This window comes from Plecotus auritus (genome assembly GCF_963455305.1).
Source record: "Plecotus auritus genome assembly, chromosome: 7".
Lineage (NCBI taxonomy): Eukaryota > Metazoa > Chordata > Mammalia > Chiroptera > Vespertilionidae > Plecotus > Plecotus auritus.
The window spans coordinates 47,095,217-47,115,944 of record NC_137774.1 but is presented as its reverse complement, the minus strand read 5'-3'; the positions used below and the strand labels follow the sequence as shown (position 1 = coordinate 47,115,944).

The window sequence follows — 20,728 nt, the reverse complement described above, 5'->3', positions numbered from 1 at the left end:
GAGAGAGAGGAGGCTTCATGTGATGTTTCCCTCTGAACGCGGCTGTGTGATCTAACACCACACAGGAGCAGGGATGGTCCTGAGCCAAGTCACTCTGCCAGCTGCACCTGCCGGGGCCAGCCTGTGCCTGGGATGTTAGCGCCCAGAGCGCGAGCCCGTGGAGGACTCTGCGGGCTCCTGGGAAGGCATGTGATGAGGCTGATTGGCAAATTGACATTTTGTCTTTGATGCCCTCATCTGTCATTGGATGCCTTTGGCCAGGACTGGGGAGCATATTTGATTTACAAGCACTACTTAGTCACCGAGTGGAACGAATGAGCTCTGCAGAGGAGATGAACTGCTGAGTGGGCAGCTGAAATGTGTGGGAAGGCAAGCCCGCAGGAAGCTCAGGTTCAACGTCTGTGACCTTCCCTCCCGGTGACATGGTAGCGTTCTGTTATAATGCCTGAGTTAGGGGACAAAGATGACATTTCAGTGGGGGATAGCTACTGTATGTTGTCTCTGATTCTTCTCGTTCTGGTAATAGCAGCTCAGTTTTTCTTTGGAAAACCAAGGGTGCAGTGGAGTCATAGGGAGTGAATGGTTTGGCTGGAGCTGGGGCTACCCCTGAGCTCTGAGGTAGGTGTGACCCAGGCTTGTCCTGACTCTTTCTGGATATCCATCTGGGAATGGGTATGTAACCCACGCTGGCCCTGTGAGGGTCCTCCCTCCCTAGGGCCTTGGGCTATACAGTTTGGGAAAGAGATGCACCCCCCTGCCCCCCGTGAAGTTGTTAAGCCAGTGGAATTATAAACTGGGAGCTGCCATGACGATTTGTTAATACCTGGGGAGCATCTGAGGATGAAGTTATTCGCACAAAAGAAAACAGCTAAGGTTACATTGTGTGAGCACTTGGATCCATTGCTACCTGAAGGCAGTGTATTTGTGGACTTTCAAGTTATATAAGCCGGTAAACACTGCTGCCCTTACATTTTGCGTGTGTGTGTGCATGTATGGTTGTGTGAGTATTGACAACACTTCGGTTTAGATTCTGTGGCTGGCGATCTATTGTGTATTGTCTAAGACAACGACATCATGAACTTTCTGTATGGTAGAGGGAAGCACGTATTGTGAGCACTGATGCGATTTGCCAGGTGGCAAGGATGGACCCGTGAAGTCCAAGAGAGATTGCTGAGGCTTGATATGCCATGGAAAGACTGCTAGATGAAGAGTTGGGTTCACAGATTCTAGGGTGCCTTGGCTGGATAATTTGGACAAGTCTCTTAACCTTTCTGAGCTGAGGTTCTCCATACCTAAAAAATGAGGCATTAAACTATTTGTTCTTTGAAATCTCTTTTAGCTCTCTATGATCCTGTAACAGTTTTATACTTAACTAGAGGCCCGATGCACGAAACTCGTGCAAGAGTAGGCCTTCCTTCCCCTGGCTGCCGGCACCGGCTTCCCTCTGGCACCCAGGACCCGGGCTTCCCTCACAGCCCTAGCTTCGTCTGGAAGGTCGCCCAGAAGGATGTCCGGAAGGATGTCTGGTCTAATTAGCATATTATGCTTTTATTATTATAGATGTTCATAGTTTAAATGTACAGTTGGGATAGGTATAAAACCCCAAAACAAATATAAAAAATACCCCCAAACTCCAGATTGCTACAGATTGCTTAAGGACCTACCTTTTAAAAAATAACATGAACTTTTATTTTATTTTATTTATTTTTTATTTTTTTATTTTTTAATATATATTTTATTGATATTTTACAGAGAGGAAGGGAGAGGGATAGAGAGCTAGAAACATCGATGAGAGAGAAACATCGATCAGCTGCCTCCTGCACACCTCCCACTGGGGATGTGCCCGCAACCAAGGTACAAGCCCTTGACCGGAATCGAACCCGGGACCCTTCAGTCTTCAGGCCGACGCTCTATCCACTGAGCCAAACCGGTTTCGGCTAACATGAACTTTTAAATTGATGACAGGTCACATATAGAAAATCGTTCATATTATTAAAAGCATGGTTCAGTGAATTTTCACAACCTGAGAACACTCATGTAATGACCATCAGACCAGGACATAGAACTTCACTCTGGAAACCTGCTTTTCTTCAAGTCGTACCTCCTTCACAGGTTATCAGGATCTTGGCTTTACCATGTATTAGTTTTGCCCCTTTTGAATTTTATTTAAATGGAAGCATAGAGTAGGCATTCTATATTGGGGGAGAGTGTCTGGCTTCTGACACTCAACATCTGTTTGTGTGATTCACCCACATTTTGGGTAGCAGTTCATTCCTAATGCTAGATAGCATGTTGCTGTGATTATACCAACAGTTATTTATCCTACTCATGGACACTAGGGTTATTTCACACACTTGTGAACAGTGCTACCACGAACATTCTTGTACATGTTTTGGTGGACAAACGCCTATTTGTGTTTGGTATACACGTAGTCGTAGGACTGGTGAGCCATAGGGTAGGCATATACTCAGCTTTGGTGAACACTTCCATCCCACCAGCAAGTCTGAGTTCCAGTAGTTCTGCATTTTTGTCTGAGTCTGCCATAGTCATCTTGTTCACTTTGGGATGTGTGCAGTGGTCTCCCGTTGAATGTGTTTCTACCTTTTTAATTAAAAAGTTTTTCATTTTATTATGTTTCTACCTTTTTAATTAAAAAGTTTTTCATTTTATTATGCAGAATTGTAAACCTGCAAACACGTTGCAGGAGTTGTATAGTGCACACTCCTGCGCTGTCACCGGGATTCTGCCACAGCATTTTATCATACTTGCTTATCACATGTCTGTCCTTCTACCCATCCACCAGTCTTATTATTATTTTTTTTTCTTTCTGAGAAGTGGCTGCTATTTTTTAAAAGGTTGTCTGGGAAGGCCTAACTGACTTAGTAAACAGACACCAGAAGCTGAAGAAATGCAACAGGTACAGATCTTCAATCTTATTTTTTTGAAACACCTCCAAGTATGTTGGGAAGGTCAGTACACCTCAGCATTCCTAACAGTAACCACAGAACAGCTTACAGTTATTTTATTCTTTTTAGGTTTAGTTTACAGTCCAGTGCATATATCTTCTGTGTTGTTCCTTGAATTTTGAAAAATGCCTACTTGTGCAGTCCCAACCCCTATCAAGTTATAAAATATGCCCACCACCCACAACCCCCTTCACGTTAATGCCCGCCCTCACCCCACCAGCAGCAACCATCGCTCGAACTGTTTTCACTCTAGAATCACACTGTGGTCTACTTGGCATGTCCTGATGACTCATGTGACTGAGCACCTTGGATGTGCTTGTTGGCCAGTTGGGTTTTTTCTCTAGTAACATGTCGGAGGATGTTTTTGAAATTTTTTTTTGGGGGGGGAAGCGAGGATGAGGGAAAGAGTCCAGCTGCTTGGTGGTGTGGGGGGACCAAGAGTGCATTCCTGTGACAGTGTTCTTTCAAGGAGTCTGCCACTAAGTGAAGGGGAACTCACCCCCAGTAAGACATCCCAAGAAGGAAATGCTGATTTGCTAAAAACTCACCTAAAAATTGGGTAGAACAGTGAAAAATTTAAGCGTGTCACTTGAAGCCTTATCTTCTAATCATCGGCAGCTACGGAACTTTGCTCCCAGTGAGTGTCAGTCTAGCAGGAGAGCCCAGCATCATTAGCAGGTCAATAAAGAGATGTGACCAGCCGCTGCCACAGGAAGTGTGACCCCCAGCGCCCCACATTCTGTCAGGCCTGCCCTCAGAGTGAAAGGCGAGGGTCGGGCACACATTCTTCAGTTGACAGAAATGGATCTTTCAAAAAATTATTGCCTGCCCGGCTGGCATGGCTCAGTGGTTGAGCATCTGCCTATGAACCAGGAGGTCATGGTTTGATTCCCGGTCAGGGCACATGCCCGGGTTGCTGGCTTGATCCCAGTGGGGGGCGTGCAGAAGGCAGCCAATCAATGATTCTCTCTCATCATTGATGTTTCTATCTCTCTCTCCCTTTCTCTTCCTCTGTGAAAACAATAAAAATATATTTTAAAAAATTATCTCCCTGGTGGGCTACAAGGTTGGCAAGTTTTGCATTGTAGGGCTTCAGGCCCCATCCCGGGCCCCAGCCCCAGCCCCAGCCCCATCCCTGACCCTGGCCCCAGCCCTGGCCCCGTCCTAGGCGGAGGACTCTGGGTTTGCGGTGGGTTTGTAAGCAGTGAGTATTTCCTCCTCCTTCGCTGGGTCCTGTTTGTCTAATCGTGTGCTGGCACATGTGACCTTGTCCTGAAGAATGAATGAGCTGGGCGCGGGGAAAAGTGAGGTGTCTCCGGCCTCCTTTAGCTTTCCGAGTCTTATCAGATGTTATTCTGTGAAGGAGCTGCTGCTAAGTAGCGGCGGGTGGTCACCAAAATGTCACGATGCCCCAGGCCTCCCAAGAGCCTGGCAACTGTGTCCAAATTCCAGCAGAGGAGGGTGTGTCCATACGGTTCCAGAGGGAAATAAACAGAACTGTGGAAATAGGGGGGAGTTTAAAGAGGACCAGTTTACGGGGGTGTGGGTGGGGCACACAAGCCCTGGGGAGGCAAGAGGAGGGAGCGGGAGCAGTGACAGGAGCTGGAGAGAGACCTGGCGCTGGAGGGCAGGCTGCTGGGAGGAAGTCCCAGCCAGCTCACAGCACCAGGAGGGGCTGGTGAAAGCCCACCCCTCATTCCTGAGCTTTCATCTCCCACCTGCCCTCTCTTTGGCTAAACCCACCTGGAAGCCAGTGGACAGGCAGTGCTGAGGTGCAGTCCCCCTGGGTCAGCCCCCTGGTGCGCAGAGCGGGGCTCATGTAGGGCCAGAGGGGCGAGCAGAGAGTTGCCAGCCTGGAGGTGTTTCCAGACCTTGGTGCCATGTTTAGCGCAAAAATATTTGCTTCGGAGGGAGATATCCAAAGCCCTCTTGGAGAATTTGGAAGGGAGCTGAGGCCTAGAAACTGATCTGGAAGCAAATGCAGAGATGTGGGGAGTGGATGCTGAACATGGAGATCCTTCCTCTACGTGGCTCTGTCAGCAAACAGTGGGAGGGGGTGCGCATGGGGCTGGGGGCAGCAGAGGCACCTGGGAGGGAAAGGAGGGTTGAGGAGGTGGGGGGAGCCACAGGAGGGAGGTACCAGAGAAGTCTGCTTTTTAAGGAAATATTATCAAGTAGCAGAAAGAGATGGAAAAAGGGGGGAATTGTGGCAGAGTCAAGGATGTGCCAGGCAGAGGGGGAGACGAAGCAGTGAGAGGGCACCTGTCTCTAGGCTGGTTGGTGGGACGAGAAAGGAAGCACAGTGCCAGGAACAGAGGGCTGTGGAATGGGCCGAGCTAAGCCTGTGGCTGGTGGGAGGCGAGGTTGGTCCCTGGGAACTTGGCTCCCCCGATGTGGGGCTCATTGTGGCTGTGTGGGACTCTGGCTCAGTGCGCATGGGAGCAGAGTGCTGTGTCCTTCTGCCACTTACTAGCTGTGAGGTGTGGGCTGGCCACTCCTTCTCCGTGTCTTAGTTTTCTCGTCTGGAAACGGAAGCATTATGGTATCTATCTCAAAGGGTTGTATTGAGGTTCAAATGAGTAAAGAGACATAAACCTTAAAATAATGCCCAGCATAGAGCAACCAGGTAATCAGTGTTATCTGTTCATATGATTGTTATTTTAAAAATATCTAGCTCTTCCCAGAGCAGCCTGAAGTAACCCCTGAAAATGGTTTACTACTCACTTAATCCAGGAACCCCCACAAAATCATGCAAATCAACAGGGTCAAGTCTTCGTGCTCACTTTAAGAACACCCACGAAACGAAACGGCTCAGGCCAGCAAGGGCATGCATATCTTAAAAGCCACTAAGTATCTGAGGATGTCACTTTACACAAGCGATAGGTGCCATTCCGTCCTTACAATGGTGGGGCTGGTAGGCGTGCCCAGGCCAAACAGTGGGGCTGGATGCAGGGTCAGAGAGTGCTCACTTTTTGCTGCACTTGCTTAAAAACGCAGAAAGTATCGCAGAACTTAAGGGTTTAGATGTAGATTCTCTGGTCATTGAGCGCCTCCAGGTGAACAGAGCTCCCAAGATGCAGTGCAGAACGTACAGAGCCCATGGGCAATTAACCCACGCAAGCTCTCCTGGCCACAGGGGAAGGATCCTTACTGAAAAAGAGGAGATTATTCCTCAACCAGAAGAGGAGGCTGCACAGAAAAAACCATCTCCCAGAAGAAACTGAAGAAACAAAAACATACGGCCCAGGAGTCCATTCAGCATAAAATAAATGCTAATAAAAGTGAAAAACCAAAACCTATTGCTCAGGTCACATGACTTAACCAGCATCCATCCCTGGAGGTTGGGCCTAGGCATTAGCAAATTTTAAAAGCTCCTGGCTGTCCTAATGTGTACCTGAGAACCGTTGCTTATGGTTTAACCTTCGGGTTCGTTGACATTGGAAAGGACTAAGTGGAGGAGTTTTTTGGGGTGTGGGGTGAGAGGAAGAGTAGAGTGGTACCATCAGGGAAGAGAAAATGGGAAGGAAGCCATGATCCAAATTGATCTTGAGTTAGCAATGGGACGTGAGCCAAGGAAACTGGCTCAGTTAGCTGATATTTGGAGGCTGGCCATTTGTCACAGAGGCAGCTGTTTGAAGCTCACCAGTCATTTACACATTAGTATGAATAAGTACTAGGCCGGTCAAGTTCTGAATAGGGTGAAGTTGGAAGAGAGCCTGAGGACATGGATACCAGAAGGAAGTCTGTTGGGGGAAGGGAGGTAGAAGGGGAGGAAAACTTTACTGAAATGTTTTGCCTCTCATCTTTTTTTTTTTGATATATTTTATTGATTTTTCACAGAGAGGAAGGGAGAGGAATAGAGAGTTAGAAACATCGGTGAGAGAGAAACATCCATCAGCTGCCTCCTGCACACCTCCTACTGGGGATGTGCCCACAACCAAGGTACATGCCCTTGACCAGAATTGAACCTGGGACCTTTCAGTCCACAGGCCAACGCTCTATCCACTGAGCCAAACCTGTTAGGGCTTGCCTCTCATCTTGAAGAGTTACTGGCCAGAAGGATTTAGGGGTGGCGGTGCCCATGAAGCATGTGGAGATGGGTTCTAGGTGTGTGTGTGTGTGTTTGTGTGTGTGTTGGGGGTGGGGAGGTTGGGGTTGATGGTGACTCGACTTTTATGAAACATTTCTCCAGGGCAGGTCTCCCTAGAACAGTGGTCGGCAAACTGCAGCTCACGAGCCACATGCGGCTCTTTGGCCCTTTGAGTGTGGCTCTTCCACAAAATACCATGGCCTGGGTGAGTCTATTTTGAAGAAGTGGCATTAGAAGAAGTTTAAGTTTAAAAAATTTGGCTCTCAAAAGAAATTTCAGTCATTGTACTGTTGATATTTGGCTCTGTTGACTAATGAGTTTGCCGACCACTGCCCTAGAACACTGTTCAATGAACATCTCTTTTCAACTGTAATCAAGATGTTTTCAGGTCGGCTTGGAGCATCACAGTAGGCAGCATAATCTAACCAAAAAGAGCACAGAGAACCTGAGGGCTTCAAACTGGTTTGAACCTCTGCTTGGTCCTTTTGGCCTGTGTCAAGCTACTCAAACCTCTCAATGCAACAATTTCCTCATCTGTAAAATGGGCATAATAATGGGACTCATGTCATAGATCTGTTGGGAGAATTAAATAAAGGAGTTAATATATGTAAATAATTTGGAACAGTGGTTCATAATAGATGTTTTAAAAATTATCTTTATTTTTCCCCTGCTGATTTCTTATGGGAACTTTCTGAAGAAGTCTAACAAATGATTGCTTGTGCGCTCTGGTCTGGCCAGTCTGGCCCTCCCGCCACCTCCTTGCATCCCACAAGGCCCTCCTCTAGTTAATCTAACTGATCTTCCAGCTTTCAGAGCCTCTCCTTCCTGGGGAGGGAGCACCTTAGAGGCACCCGTCATATACCGCCCTGAATTGGCAGGTTTAAAGCATAGATGTTGAGATAGAGAGGTCCTTGAAAGCAGGGGCTGTATCTATTTCTTCTGTGATTTTTTAAAAAGATTTTTAAATTGATTTTTACTGAGAGGGGAAAATGAGAGAAACACTGATGTGAGAGTGAAGCACCCATCAGCTGCCTCCTGCGAGCTCCCTACCAGGTATCGAGTCTACAACCCCGGGCATGTGCCCGGACTGGGAATCGAACCAGCAACCTTTTGGTGCAGGGGACAACACCTAACCAACTGAACCACACCGGCCAGGGCTATTTCTTCTATGATTTTAACACAATCCCTGTTCCCTGTGCGTGATGTTGAGGCACCAGGATTTAGGGACTGTATACTTGGATTCACATCTTGGCTCTGTGGTCTTCCATGAGTCTCTCAATCTAGACAGGCCTTACTTTGTTGTGTGTAAAAATAACCTAATACTGGGAGCTGTAAGGGTTAAGAGAGAAATGTATGTGAAATCAACTCTTCACAGGAAGTGATGTTATAGAAGCATTCATCCTCAGGTTCCACTAGTCTGCCTTAGCCAGTGCTGAGCACATAATAGTTTCCAAAAAAAACCTTCCTGGGGAGCCCATGGCTTTCCAAAGTGAATTGCTGTGGCTTTTGTTTTGATCTGCCCATCATGATGTCCTGTTTCTCATCTTTTGGGGGAACTCCCTTTATCCCCATCTCACCTTGTGGTCCTGGTGGGGCTTTATAAACCAAAGAGGTTACTAAGCAGGGAGGAAGTTACTGATTGTCCCCTGATTGGGGAGAGTCCATCCACAGAGAGGATGGCCAATCAGAGGTGAGAGATGGCACCCTGTTGACATTAGATGAGCCCCTGGAACCAGTCACCCCTGAGCTCCACCCAGCGATTCGAACTCATAAATTGCCTCCCCACCTCTCTTGGCTTAAGCTTGTGGGTTGGATTTCTGCCACTTGGATGTGAAAGCCCTGACTCTCTTTTCCTTCCCTCCTGAAAGGCAGTGATGATCTCTCTCGTCCCATAAGCAAAAGGGAAGAGAAAGAGTGATGTGAGTAAAAAGTCAAAACTGGAAGGTTTTATTTAAAATGTATTTACAGTATCATCCCATGATCAAATGCTGTGCTACTGCCAGTAAATGATGTGGAAGAATATATGCAAGAAGGCAAAATAGCACCAATGGACATGTGTTCGTTTTGCAATCAGAAAGCGATCTTTGAGATAAATTTTGCATCAGCAAGAGTGCTTACAAAGTCAGGTGTGGGAACCTCAGAACCCGCCTGAGTCCACAGGTTTTCTTATTTAGCAAACACTTGTAGCATACTTGCTATGTACCAGACATGTTCTAACTCTTTTCATCCCAACAGCGACTTTATGAGGTAGGTTCTACTATTACCCCACTTTGCAGATGAGAAAACTGAGGCACAGAAGTAAGGTGTCCACAGTCACACAGTGGAGGCGCCTCGATGTAAACCCAGCCTCTCTCCCAATCTAAGCAACTCCAGTATGCTGCCTTTCGCCAGCATTTATTGAACAACTGCTATCTGGAAAGAGAGAAATTATTTTATTTTTAAAAGGCCATTCTAAACTGCATTCAGCTATTGATTTTTTTTTTTCTTGAGGACTTAACCAGATGAGAGAAAGAAATAAAAGAGAAGAAAAGCAGAGAAAGAAAAGAGGAGAGAGGCAGGAGGGAGTGGGAGAGAGAAAGGGAAAGGCAGAGTTTGCATGCAGAAGAGTACACGGGGTTATAGGGTAAGGGAAGGTGGAATCAACTGTGTATGTCACACCAACTTTCTCTTGGGAGTTCGTGACTAACTCTTGTTAGGGCTGTCCTCTTAAACCTTAGTTGGTTAACCACTATTCATAGCCATTTGTTTTTCTAATTTTTTATTGAAATATAATTCACATAACACAGAATTCACCCTTTTCAAGTGTACAGTTCAGTGTATACTCACTATTTAATTCGAAAACATTTCTATCACTCCAAAAAGAAACCCTGTACCCATTAATAGACACGCCCCTCTCCCCCTCTCACCCACAGCAACCATTAACCTATTCTCTGTGTCTACTAATTTGCCTGTTCTGGGCATTTCCCATAAAGGAAATCACACGGTATGTGGCCTTTTGTGTCTGACTTCTTTCACTTAGCGCAGTGGTCGGCAAACCGTGGCTTGCGAGCCACATGCGGCTCTTTGGCCCCTTGAGTGTGGCTCTTCCACAAAATACCATGGCCTGGGTGAGTCTATTTTGAAGAAGTGGCGTTAGAAGAAGTTTAAGTTTAAAAAATTTGGCTCTCTAAAGAAATTTCAATCGTTGTACTGTTGATATTTGGCTCTGTTGACTAATAAGTTTGCCGACCACTGACTTAGCGTAATGTGTTCCGGGTTCATCCGTACCATAATCATGCGTCAGTACCTCACCCCTTTTTATGGCTGAGTAATACTACGTTGTATGGACAGAACACGTTTTACTTATCCATTCATCAGTTGTTGGCCATGCGGCTGTTCTCACATTTTGGCTGTTAGGAATGTGCTGTACTTATGTACAAGTTCCTGTGTGGATGTGATTTCATTTCTCTTGGTATATACCATGAGTGGAATTGCTGGGTCACATGGTGACTCTATATGTAACTTTCTGAGGGACTGCCAGACTATTCTCAGCTCTTTAACACCCAATTCTTAACTGTTCTTTATGGGAGGTTGCATTCATGCTACTTGGTGTCTCCATTCTTGCTCTGCAGTTACCTAAGCTTCCGTAAGATGGGATCTGGTATCTTCTGTTGAGGCTGACATGCCCGGCAGCAACCCTTTGGAGCAGGAACTTGGCCTGTGGATTCATCCAGGCTGGGTTGCGGTTCAGTCCACCTGGGGTGCAGTGTCCTGAGAGAGGACACCCCGTGGTGAGTCTTGACCAGCAAGAAAGGGTCACCTGAGGAATAGGGGTGGAGAATGGTCCAGGTTAACCCAAACCAACAGAGAAACTCCTTACCCCACAGAAGTGACCCCAGCACCAACATGCCGCCAAGAAATTAAAAACCACTCCCCTTTCCCCAAGCTCCTCTGAGGGACGCAAGGTCCGTGTGCGTGTCTGTCTCATGTGTAGCCTGTGATGGTCCTCACCACTGCTCCCTGAGCTTGGGCGAGCAGCTACTCCTCTCAGGACCACAGTTTTACAGGGAGGACACGGGAACCTTGGGTTTGCGATTTGCTCCAGGTTAGGAAGGGCTGTTAGTGAAGGACAGACACAGCATTCAGACCTTTTCACTGGGAGTTCTGTATTCTTCTATCGTGAGCTCTTGGCAGTGTTCACACTCATGTAAAAATCAAGATAAAGGTACTCTGATTTTTTTTTTTTTTTTAAACAATCACGTTAGCAGGAGAGTTTGAGCTTGGCTTTAGGAAGCTTCAATAAAATCATGGTTGGATCTTTGGCATGAGAGAGTGGAATGGCCGTGTGTACCCCCCCCCCCCCACCCCGGTCCTATCTCATGGGTACAAACACAGTTACCCAGTATATTTTTACAAGTTCATTTTCCCTTTCTGTGTGTGAGGTTTCTTACCCTGCTTGGCTGGTGTTAGAGTCTCACTTTGAACTGTAAGAGGAAACAGAAGGATGTTCCTGTTGCTTTAAATAGCTCATAAATTCCAAACTGGTAGATAGGCTCAGCTGTGGGGTTGAAAACCGTTTGTAGACATCTTTGGGAAGTTTCCTTTTGTCTGAGTGTTTTAAAAACCAGCTTAGCTTAGGTTGTCTGAGGGGCGGGCAAGTTTCAGAGGCGCAGTTGTGTATTTACACTTTACTGTGGTTAAACAGATGGATACATTCAGCCCCTCGCCCCCCCACCCCACCCCACCCCCCCCCAAAAAAAGAGAAAAAAAAACCCCAACCCCACTGCTATGGCTTTGCCTGGAAGTGTGATAACACCTATTTATTCATAAGCCCCCAACGAGGCACATAGTGGATCTTGCGCAAATATGATGAACAAAATGCTCAAGAACATTTTAAAGCTAACCGGATACATACAGATAAGTGTTTTGCTGTTAACATATTAAAAAAATAAAAGTAAAGTGGGTGACTAAGCATTTAAAGGGGACTTTTTGGTTTCTTTCTGGCTGATCAAATTTTTTGATGTAATAGGTGATCTCAATCTAGCATGGGCAAAGGAGCATGGATTCTTAAGTAGCGGGTCCTAAAGGAAGGCATTTGTGTTGTCCAGTGGCAGCGAGCGCACTTGGAGCTGCTACCCCTGGGCTGTGGTGTGGCCTGTCACGCACCCTGGGCGTCAGTTTCCAGCTGAGGTGCAGCCAAGCTGAGTGGCCTCATGTGACCTCCGGGTCCTGGGGGTCAGGACACAGAAGGGCTGCCGCACCTGCAGGAGCCTGATCCTGGTCCTGAGGGCCGGGGGTGCTGCCTCACCTTGTGCTGTGTCTGACAGACCACCGGGGCTGGCAGGGCTCCCGCTCTGTTCTGTGGCTTTGAAGGTTTCCTCCAAGCCTCTGCACACCTGTAATGAACTTTTCTAATGATGGGATTGGGGGCCCTTCTGGTCTTACATGCTGCCTTCACTTCCCTGGCACCGTTCACGTAGACTAACCTGGGTACATGCTGCTTTAGCTTCCCTGGCACCGTCCACTTAGACTAACCTGGGTACATGCTGCCTTCACTTCCCTGGCACTGTTCATGTAGACTAACCTGGCGTGACTTGTTCCAGATGATCCTGAGAGTTCTGTTCTTTCTTCCTACCCTTCCCAGTGCTTCTGTGCTCTACAGAGGCTGTTTTCTTCCCGTTGGGTATGTATCTAAGCATGCCTTACGAGTACTGCCCCCATGCCCCAGGCAGACAGTCCAGACACCAGGGCATTTGCAGCCTGGAGCTGAGTGAGGTTTTCGGCTGGCCTTCCCTCTGCCTGGGGAACCCGCCTTCCTTGCGCCTCTCGGGGGAATGACCCAGCCATCATGTAGCAAGCACTCCCTTTGGGGAACTGGCTATGCAGCTCCAGAAAATACTTACTATCTTTGATACTGAGTGGCTTCTGGCATGTGCTCTCTCTTCCCCCCCTGCCCCCCCCCCATTCAGTGGCCAGTGTCTGATTGGGGGTTTGTGTCCAGAGAGCTCTGGACAGATGGCCACAGGAGCTGCTGATCTGGCCAGTGGTGTCTGCCATCTTTCCTCTTCTGACTGAAAGAAAGGCAGTACTTTTTTCTTAGAATCCAAGGTCCATGGATATTGATTTATATAGTCCTTTCTCAGACCCCTTCTTGTCTGATATTAGGGGTTCTGCAGAGATTGACCACTTTGGACTGATCTCACTTTGCATGGCATTCACTCTGGGCTGATAGGCGTAGGTCCCTGAAAGTGCATCTTGAGGCCACATGCTCTGATCCAAGTCATTCTCTGTCATGGTGATGGTGTCCCTGTGCCTGGCAGTGCCCGTAGAGGCAGAGGTCCTCCTACACACTTCCGGTGAGCACCTTAGCAGCCATGGTCAGGACATGCTCTGAGTGGCTCTGCTTTAGGGGCAGTGAGGCGTGCAGATGGGCATAGCAGCAGATTCCTCAGTTCAAGCAGGACCCCAAGATGGAATCAGTCATCAGCCTCCCTGCCTCTCGGAGTCTGTAAAGCTACGAGGGTCTCCTGTGATCGCATCTGGTGCGGGCTGCTGGTCTACCACTGTGAGCGCCCTGTCTACTTCCTCCAAGCCACTGGAGGGTGGACCCTACCGCCTGGCTCAGGGCCCTGTTCTCCGCCTGGGCCATGTGGGGGTAGGAATGAGGCTGTGCCTAGCTGAGCCCCCTTTTGGTCAGCTCCTTTTTCCTCCATGCTCACCAGCTTGAACTGCGACATCCCTTTGCATGTGGAGTTCAGACAACACACTGTATTAGTGCGCTTGGGCAGCCAGAACAAAGTACCTACTAGTAAACAACAGACGCTATTGTCTCACAGTTCTGGAGGTTGGAAGTTCAAGATCAAGGTGTCAGCAGGCTTGGCTTCTTCTGTGGCCTCTCTCCTGAGCTCGCAGGCTGTGCATTCTCACTGTCTTTACGTGGCTGTTCCTCCGTGTGTATCCGTGTCCCAATCCCCTCTTATGAGGACAGCAGTAGCTTCATTTCAATTTAATCACCTCTTTAAAGACCCCCATCTCCAAATACAGTCACCTTCTGAGGCACTGGGGGTTAGAATTTCAACATATGGATTTGGAGGTAACACAGCTCAGCCTGTATCACACTGTTATTTTTGTCTGAACCCCGAGTTCAGCTGTGCCTGCGTAAAGAGCTGTGTGGCTTGATCAAGGTCACATAGAATTTGAAAAGCCAATGAAATTTACATAAGATTGGAATATACTGGGAACATCTTACAGGCGTCCTCAAACTACGGCCAGCGGGCCACATGCGGCCCGCCGAGGACATTTATCCGGCCCGCCGGGTGCCGTTGCCTGTCCTGCTTAGCAGCTGACTCATCCCGGGCCTGCAGTGCGCATAGGAATTTGTTCATAGTTTTTTTTTTTTAAACTATAGTCTGGCCCTCCAATGGTCTGAGGGACAGTGAACTGGCCCCCTGTTTAAAAAGTTTGAGGACCTCTGATCTAAGAGTTTTTCTGTGTGGAAAATTATGATTGGTTTTAGTGCTCTTTTATTTAAAAATACAGTCACTATATACTTACTATATAGTTTGTTATATTGACTTTATTTTGTGTTTCTTTGAACGGTTTACAATCTGCTTTTAGTTTTGGTAGAAATCTTCATAACTACTATACAACTTTATAATATATTCCATCCCCTGTTTTCTTAAATGTACTTACCTACTTACTCACTACTATGAGCTGTGATATAATTACTATGAAGAGTGATAATCTTAACAAAAAACCTAGCATTCATTATACTTTATTTAAAAAATAATAAAATTGTAACCCTCTCCACAACGCTGCATTGTAAGTAAGGTATCTATTTATACACTTTTTATCCTCCCTTTTCTTTCTTTCTTTCTTTCTTTCTTTCTTTCTTTCTTTCTTTCTTTCTTTCTTCCTTCCCCTCTCTCTCTCTCTCTCTCTCTCTCTCTCTCTCTCTCTCTCTCTTTCTCTTTCCTTTCCTCCCTCCCTCCCTCCCTCCCTCCCTCCCTCCCTCCCTTCCTTCCTTCCTTCCTTCCTTCCTTCCTTCCCTCCTTTTTTAATTATCACCCCCCTTTGATTTTTAGAGAGAGTGAAAGAGAGGAAGGAAGGGCAGAGAGAGAGAAAGAGAGAGAGAGGCATCTATGTGAGACACTTTGATTGGTTGCCTCCTGCACATGCCCTGACTGGGACTGGGGATTGAACTGCAGCCCAGGTACATGTCCTTGACTAGGAATCAAACCCTCGACCCTTTGGTGTGTGGGCCACCGCTCTAACCACTGAGAAACACTGGCCTCAGCTATTAACCACATTTTAAAAGTGAGAAATTCAGAAAAAATGTGTCCATGGCCACTCAGATTAGGATCCAGGAGAGCTGGAATTTGACCTGATGCAGGTGCTCCAGGGGCTGGTTCGGAAGCTCTGCCCATAACCCTGTCTTTTTGGGCGTGTGTGTTTGAGGTAACCACCCCCGCTCTCTCCTTTTATTTCTTTGGAGCTGGGTTCTCTGGTGGGGAGAGTTGAGAACTGCACATTTCAGGGGCTTAGGCCTGCCCTGGGGTGTCTGCAGGGCCTGGTCAGGGCTGGCACAGTTTTGGGGTGTCTGCAGGGCCTGGTCAGGGCTGCCCCGGGTGTTGGGGTATCTGTAGGGCCTAGTCAGGCTGACCTTGTGCTGGGGTGTCTGCAGGGTCTGGTCAGGGGTGCCCCGGTGTTGGGGTGTCTGCAGGGCCTGGTCAGGGCTGCCCCAGTGCTCATGCAAACAGTGGCTCTAATGTCTCTTCACTCTGTGGTGAGCAGCCTCCACAGGCAGGAAATTCCAGAGGGAGTCAGGGCCAGGCCCTAGGCATTCAGAAGCAGTCCTCCGTGGCTCTCAGAGGGCCCAGCTGGTACAGGTTGGGTGGAGTCAGCTCAGCAACCAGCAGTACTGAGGGAGAGAGCCCTCTGTGTGGGTCCACCCTGCTTAGGGGCCTCATTGAGGCACAGTGGGTGGTGACCAGCATAGGGCCCTTCATCTTTAGTGCTGGGTCAGCAATGCTGTGGACATACAAAAGACTCGGAAATTCTTTTTACTCAATGTGGTAGCATAGAGAGGCTGAGGGGTGCCCTCATCTCTACTCCTTCCACACACCTCCTTTAGTGACGCTCCTGCTTCACCATCACCTGTCCTCGGGACTTTGGTGAGGAGCACCTTCCCAGCAGTATGAGCCAGGCTCAACCAGAGGCACTGAGCCAGTAGGACACACACACACACATAGACATAGACGTATGTATGTGCTCATTGACATACACACATGTAGACATGGACACGTGTAGACAGACACATCCATAGACATACACGCCGACACATCCATAGACATACACGCCATGCACAGACACACATGTAGAAATAGACACACATAAACAAATATATACGTTTTTGAAGAGAGTTTTGGAGGGAGTTGGTCTCCTGCCCTTGCGGGCTGGTTAAGCCGTCTGTTAGGCTGTTGTCTCCACATCTGATGCTGGAGCGCGAGCCCACAGGGCAGGCCAAGTCAGGAAAAGACGGTCATGAGCTGGAACCCCTCAAGGTGGATAAAAGTTGCTCTGACCTTGGTGGGGGGTCCTGCAGAAGCCAGCCTTTGTCACGGAGCAAACCACACACACCTACACACCTGGCCCAGGAGTCAGAGAAGCAGAGGGAGATCCGGGGGAGGATGGAGCAGCTGAGGCCCGACCAGCGCTTCACAGCAGCGAAGGAGTCCGCACATCAGCAGCAACGCGGGGCTGTTGCCTCCCTTGAGCCCTCGAGGCCTCCCGAGAGTCTTCCTGTGGTCCACCGAACCAGACATACAAGAAAATGAATTCTGGGAGCAGAAGTTCAGCACAAGAAATCCATCATACCACCAGAAGGTTGGGGAGCTGGTGAAAAGACTGCAGGTTTGGGAGTCAGAACAATCTAAATTTAGGGAAATTACCTGATCTTTATAGACAACTGTTAATTGGATGGGCTACATGGAATCAATGACATCAGATATCCCACTTTGCTTTTGGGCCTCAGGTAAGAAATCTTAGACCCGCACAGTTTTCGACATTATCCAGGAGCATGTTACCATAATTAAGTTTCACTCTGTTCCCTCAATAAATGGCTTTTTCACATAGGGCTTGTGTGTTCCCTGCATTAAATTCATTCCTGGGAAGTTGAAATTCCTTCTTGTGAGTGAAATTTAATTATGCTTTTAAATTGGTTATTTATGATATATGATTCCAGAAGGATGCTAATAAATAGTCGTGTCTGTCTTTAATGGGAATCCCTCGGGGTCTCCTCATAACTCTGGCCCTGGCTGTTGGTTTTAGATAGCGTGTACATTTCCTGCTTCGCATTTTAATATCCCTTTTATGTGTGTTTTCCATGTCCTCAGTGAGAGTGTAAGATTAGGCCGGTCCTAATACCAACCAGAGGCACTTTTGAAGCCACAAATAGATTGGCATTCTATCAAATGATGCCTTGTTAGCATCTCTCAAAATAATAATTCTATATTTTTGAAATATTAATATGATTAATGATATTAATAGATTTTTCTAGGAGGGCAGAGTGTTGAAATCAGAGGCAGTTTGGTGGCAAGAGCATAGGACAGTGTCTGGAGACCCGGATTGTGGTCCTGGTTTGACTCTTGATTACAAATCTGACCTTGGACAAGCCAGTACGTTTCATTATTCCCTTTAACAGCACCCCTCTCCCCATTTCCTCACCTGTGAAGTGGGTGTGGTGAGGCTTGCCCTCCTTTCTTTCTAGCGAGTTGGAGGGATAACGATAAATTGATAGTTCCTTCTTCTACAGTTATTGAAATGCTTTCCCTTCTGTATAAGGATGTGAAAAAAGTGTCAGATGACGGGGTATCATGGTCCTACTTATTGTACCATCATCAACCAAGAATTCCTTTGTTCATCCACTCATTTATCCAGCAAAGATTTATTGAGCAACTGCAGTGTGGGAGGAGTTGTTCCCAACACTGGGAATAGAGTAGCAAACAAGGGAGACCATTCCCTTCAGTGGGGCTTATATTCCAGTAAAAACACACACTCCTACGTCGGCTAAATGACACATACTGTGGAGACGGGTAAAGCTGGGAGGGGCTGGAGGGTGAGTCAGGTTGGGGGGAGGCATACTCTAAGTGGGGTGGTCAGGGAAGACCTCTCAGAGGTGACATCTGAGGAGAGAACTAAGTGAAGAGGGGATGAGCCATAGGGATCAGCGGGTGGTGGGTGCGGAGAAGAAAGCTCTGGGTAGAGGACCACCAAGTGCCAAGTCCCTGAGCAATGGCAGCGAGGCCAGGCAGCTTGCATTGGGTGAACAGGCAGGGGGACAGGGGAGATTGTCTGTCTGAGGGGTCGAGGAAGGTCAGGTAATGTAGGGTGCTGTGGGTGTTCCAGGGACTCTGTTATTTTTACTAGTAAGTGTGAAGGAAAACCATTAGAGTGGGAGGAGAGCTGTGAGTGACATACAGGCTTCCTATCTGAAACTGATCACCGGTTGCCTGTGGAGAATGGACTCAAGCAGGTGTGAGCTGAGGCAGGCGCACCTAAAGGATTTTCTCAGTCTGCAGGGACGGCCGGTGGAGAAGGTGGTGAGAGTATCGGATTTGGGTCCCATTGGAAGGAGGCGTTGACAGCGTTTGCTGATGGATTGCAAGGCTCATGTTAGAGACACTAACTTGGCTTTTCCTGTGAGAAGAAAATGTGTCAGCCCCGCCCTGCAGGCCTGCATTTTCCACAGCATCATTGCGCTGAGTCGGAGAAACTCTGAGGACCCCAGCCACTCTTCAGACGGCTGGCTGGCTGGAGAGATGGAATGTTCTCGGGAGAAATTCTGTTGAGAGGCCAGGCCTAGAATCAGGCTCTGGGTTGATCCAATCCACGGAAGAGGAGCCTCCCGCGGGTCCTGGGCGGTTCATTGGGAAAGGAAGATGAGCAAGCTGGCCCCACGCCGCCCCGTTACCATCGGCATCAGTCCTGGGACACTTCGCCATGGGGGACATTGTGATTAATTAATAAAACAGACAACATTTGGGAGGCCTTTGCTTTAATTCAGGGCGTCTAGACCCTCAGACAGCCGTTGTCTGGTGCAGCCTGCACCCACTCCTGTGCTCCGGGGGGCCACGCTGCTGATTTATGTGCTTGTTCTTTAAACGCTCCCCCTGCCTCTGGCTGGGAAAAAGTCTCATCCCTCCCTGAGTATTACAGCTCCAAGTCTTCCCCACTGTTTTCTGCTCATTTTCCTTCCTTTGATCTTCTACTGAAAATTTAATTTCCTTCCCAGAGCTTAGGCTTCCAGCTCTGAGCATGCACCCCACCCCCACCCCGGACACCCCTCCACACGCCCCCAATGCTGAGGCCTGGGGATATCCAGACAGTGTCTTGTGTGCTCTGGGCACGGAGCTCAGAAGGAGGCACCAGAGCTGTGGATGAAGAGGAAATAAAAAGAAGGTATGGTGCCTGCACTGCCGGCTTAGTTCCCTCCATGTGGAGACAGGAAAGCACATTAAGAATCATATTAAAAGGTGAAATCGGCAATATCCATGTAAACCAACAGAGTGTGTCAGGGCATTCAGGCTGCTCCCCCACTGTGTTAGTCTCGGAGAACTCTCCTGGCCGGCTCAGTCCCTGCCTTCCTGGGCAGAGTGTCTGAGCAGCGGGCAGAGGGCCATGGAGAGGTCTGGAGGGGTGTCAGGGGGAAGAAGGGATGATCTTGAAGATGTGGGAGAGGGTCTGGCCTCTGTCTGTCCTGTGGAAGGCTGCCTGCAGGGAAGCAAGACTCAGGCAGTGGGCTGGCGTGGGAGGCATTCACAGACCTTTGGAGAAAGGGGGAAGGAGATGTGGGCTGTGGCTGCTGCCCGGGAGTTGGGTTAAAAGGGAGGATGAGAAGATTTTTAAGTTCTGCTCTTCATTATGAATGGGAGCTCCCCACTTCCTCTCCTCCCCTTAAAGAGACTTTAGTTAAAAATCAGAGTGCTTTTAAAGCAAATTTTGGTTACCCAAGTGGTGTGTCTTCAAATGTGACACCATGCGGAGCCTGAGCCACCACTGTGGACATGGACGTGGATGGTGAGTGCACTCGGCCGTGTGTGCACTTGGGCATGTGCAGGGCGGGGTGGGGTTGAGCAGCAGGAATTCAGAATCAGAGGTTACAAACCATCCTAGGACCTGCCAGGCTGGTCTCCCACGTGCCTCTGCAGTTTCACAGTCCCACACGTATGAGGGTCTAAGTCCTCCATATCCTTGTGGAGGCTCACCGTTGTCTGTATTTTTCATTCCAGCCATCCTAGTGGGTGTGAAGTGGTATCTCACTGTACTTTTGATTTGCATTTCCCTGGGGGCTAAAGATGTTGAGCATCTTTTTCATGTGCTCATGGACCATTCTTATATCTTCTTTGGAGAAAGATCTGTTCAGAGCCTTCGCCCATTTAAAAAAATTGGGTTAAATAACAAGTGTCTTTATTGTTGAGTTGTAAGTGTTCTTTATACATTTTAGATCAGGGGTAGGCAAACTTTTTGACTCTAGGGACACAATGGGTTCTTAAACTGGACCGGAGGGCTGGAACAAAAGCATGGATGGGGTGTTTGTGTGAACTAATATAAATTCAAAGTAAACATCATTACATAAAAGGGTACGGTCTTTTTTTTTTTATTTATTTCAATAGTTTTATTCATTTCAAACATT

General features: G+C 48.0%; 1 protein-coding gene and 1 pseudogene across 2 annotated transcripts in view; both read left to right on the top strand.

Annotated features, from left to right (window-relative positions):
• GAS7 (growth arrest specific 7) overlaps nucleotides 1-20,728 on the top strand; it is a 211,203-nt gene that overhangs the window by 27,104 nt on the left and 163,371 nt on the right. The window lies entirely within an intron of this gene.
• Nucleotides 5,675-6,282, top strand: LOC308254448 (large ribosomal subunit protein uL22-like; annotated as a pseudogene). The gene has a single exon. The product of its transcript is annotated as a large ribosomal subunit protein uL22-like (transcript).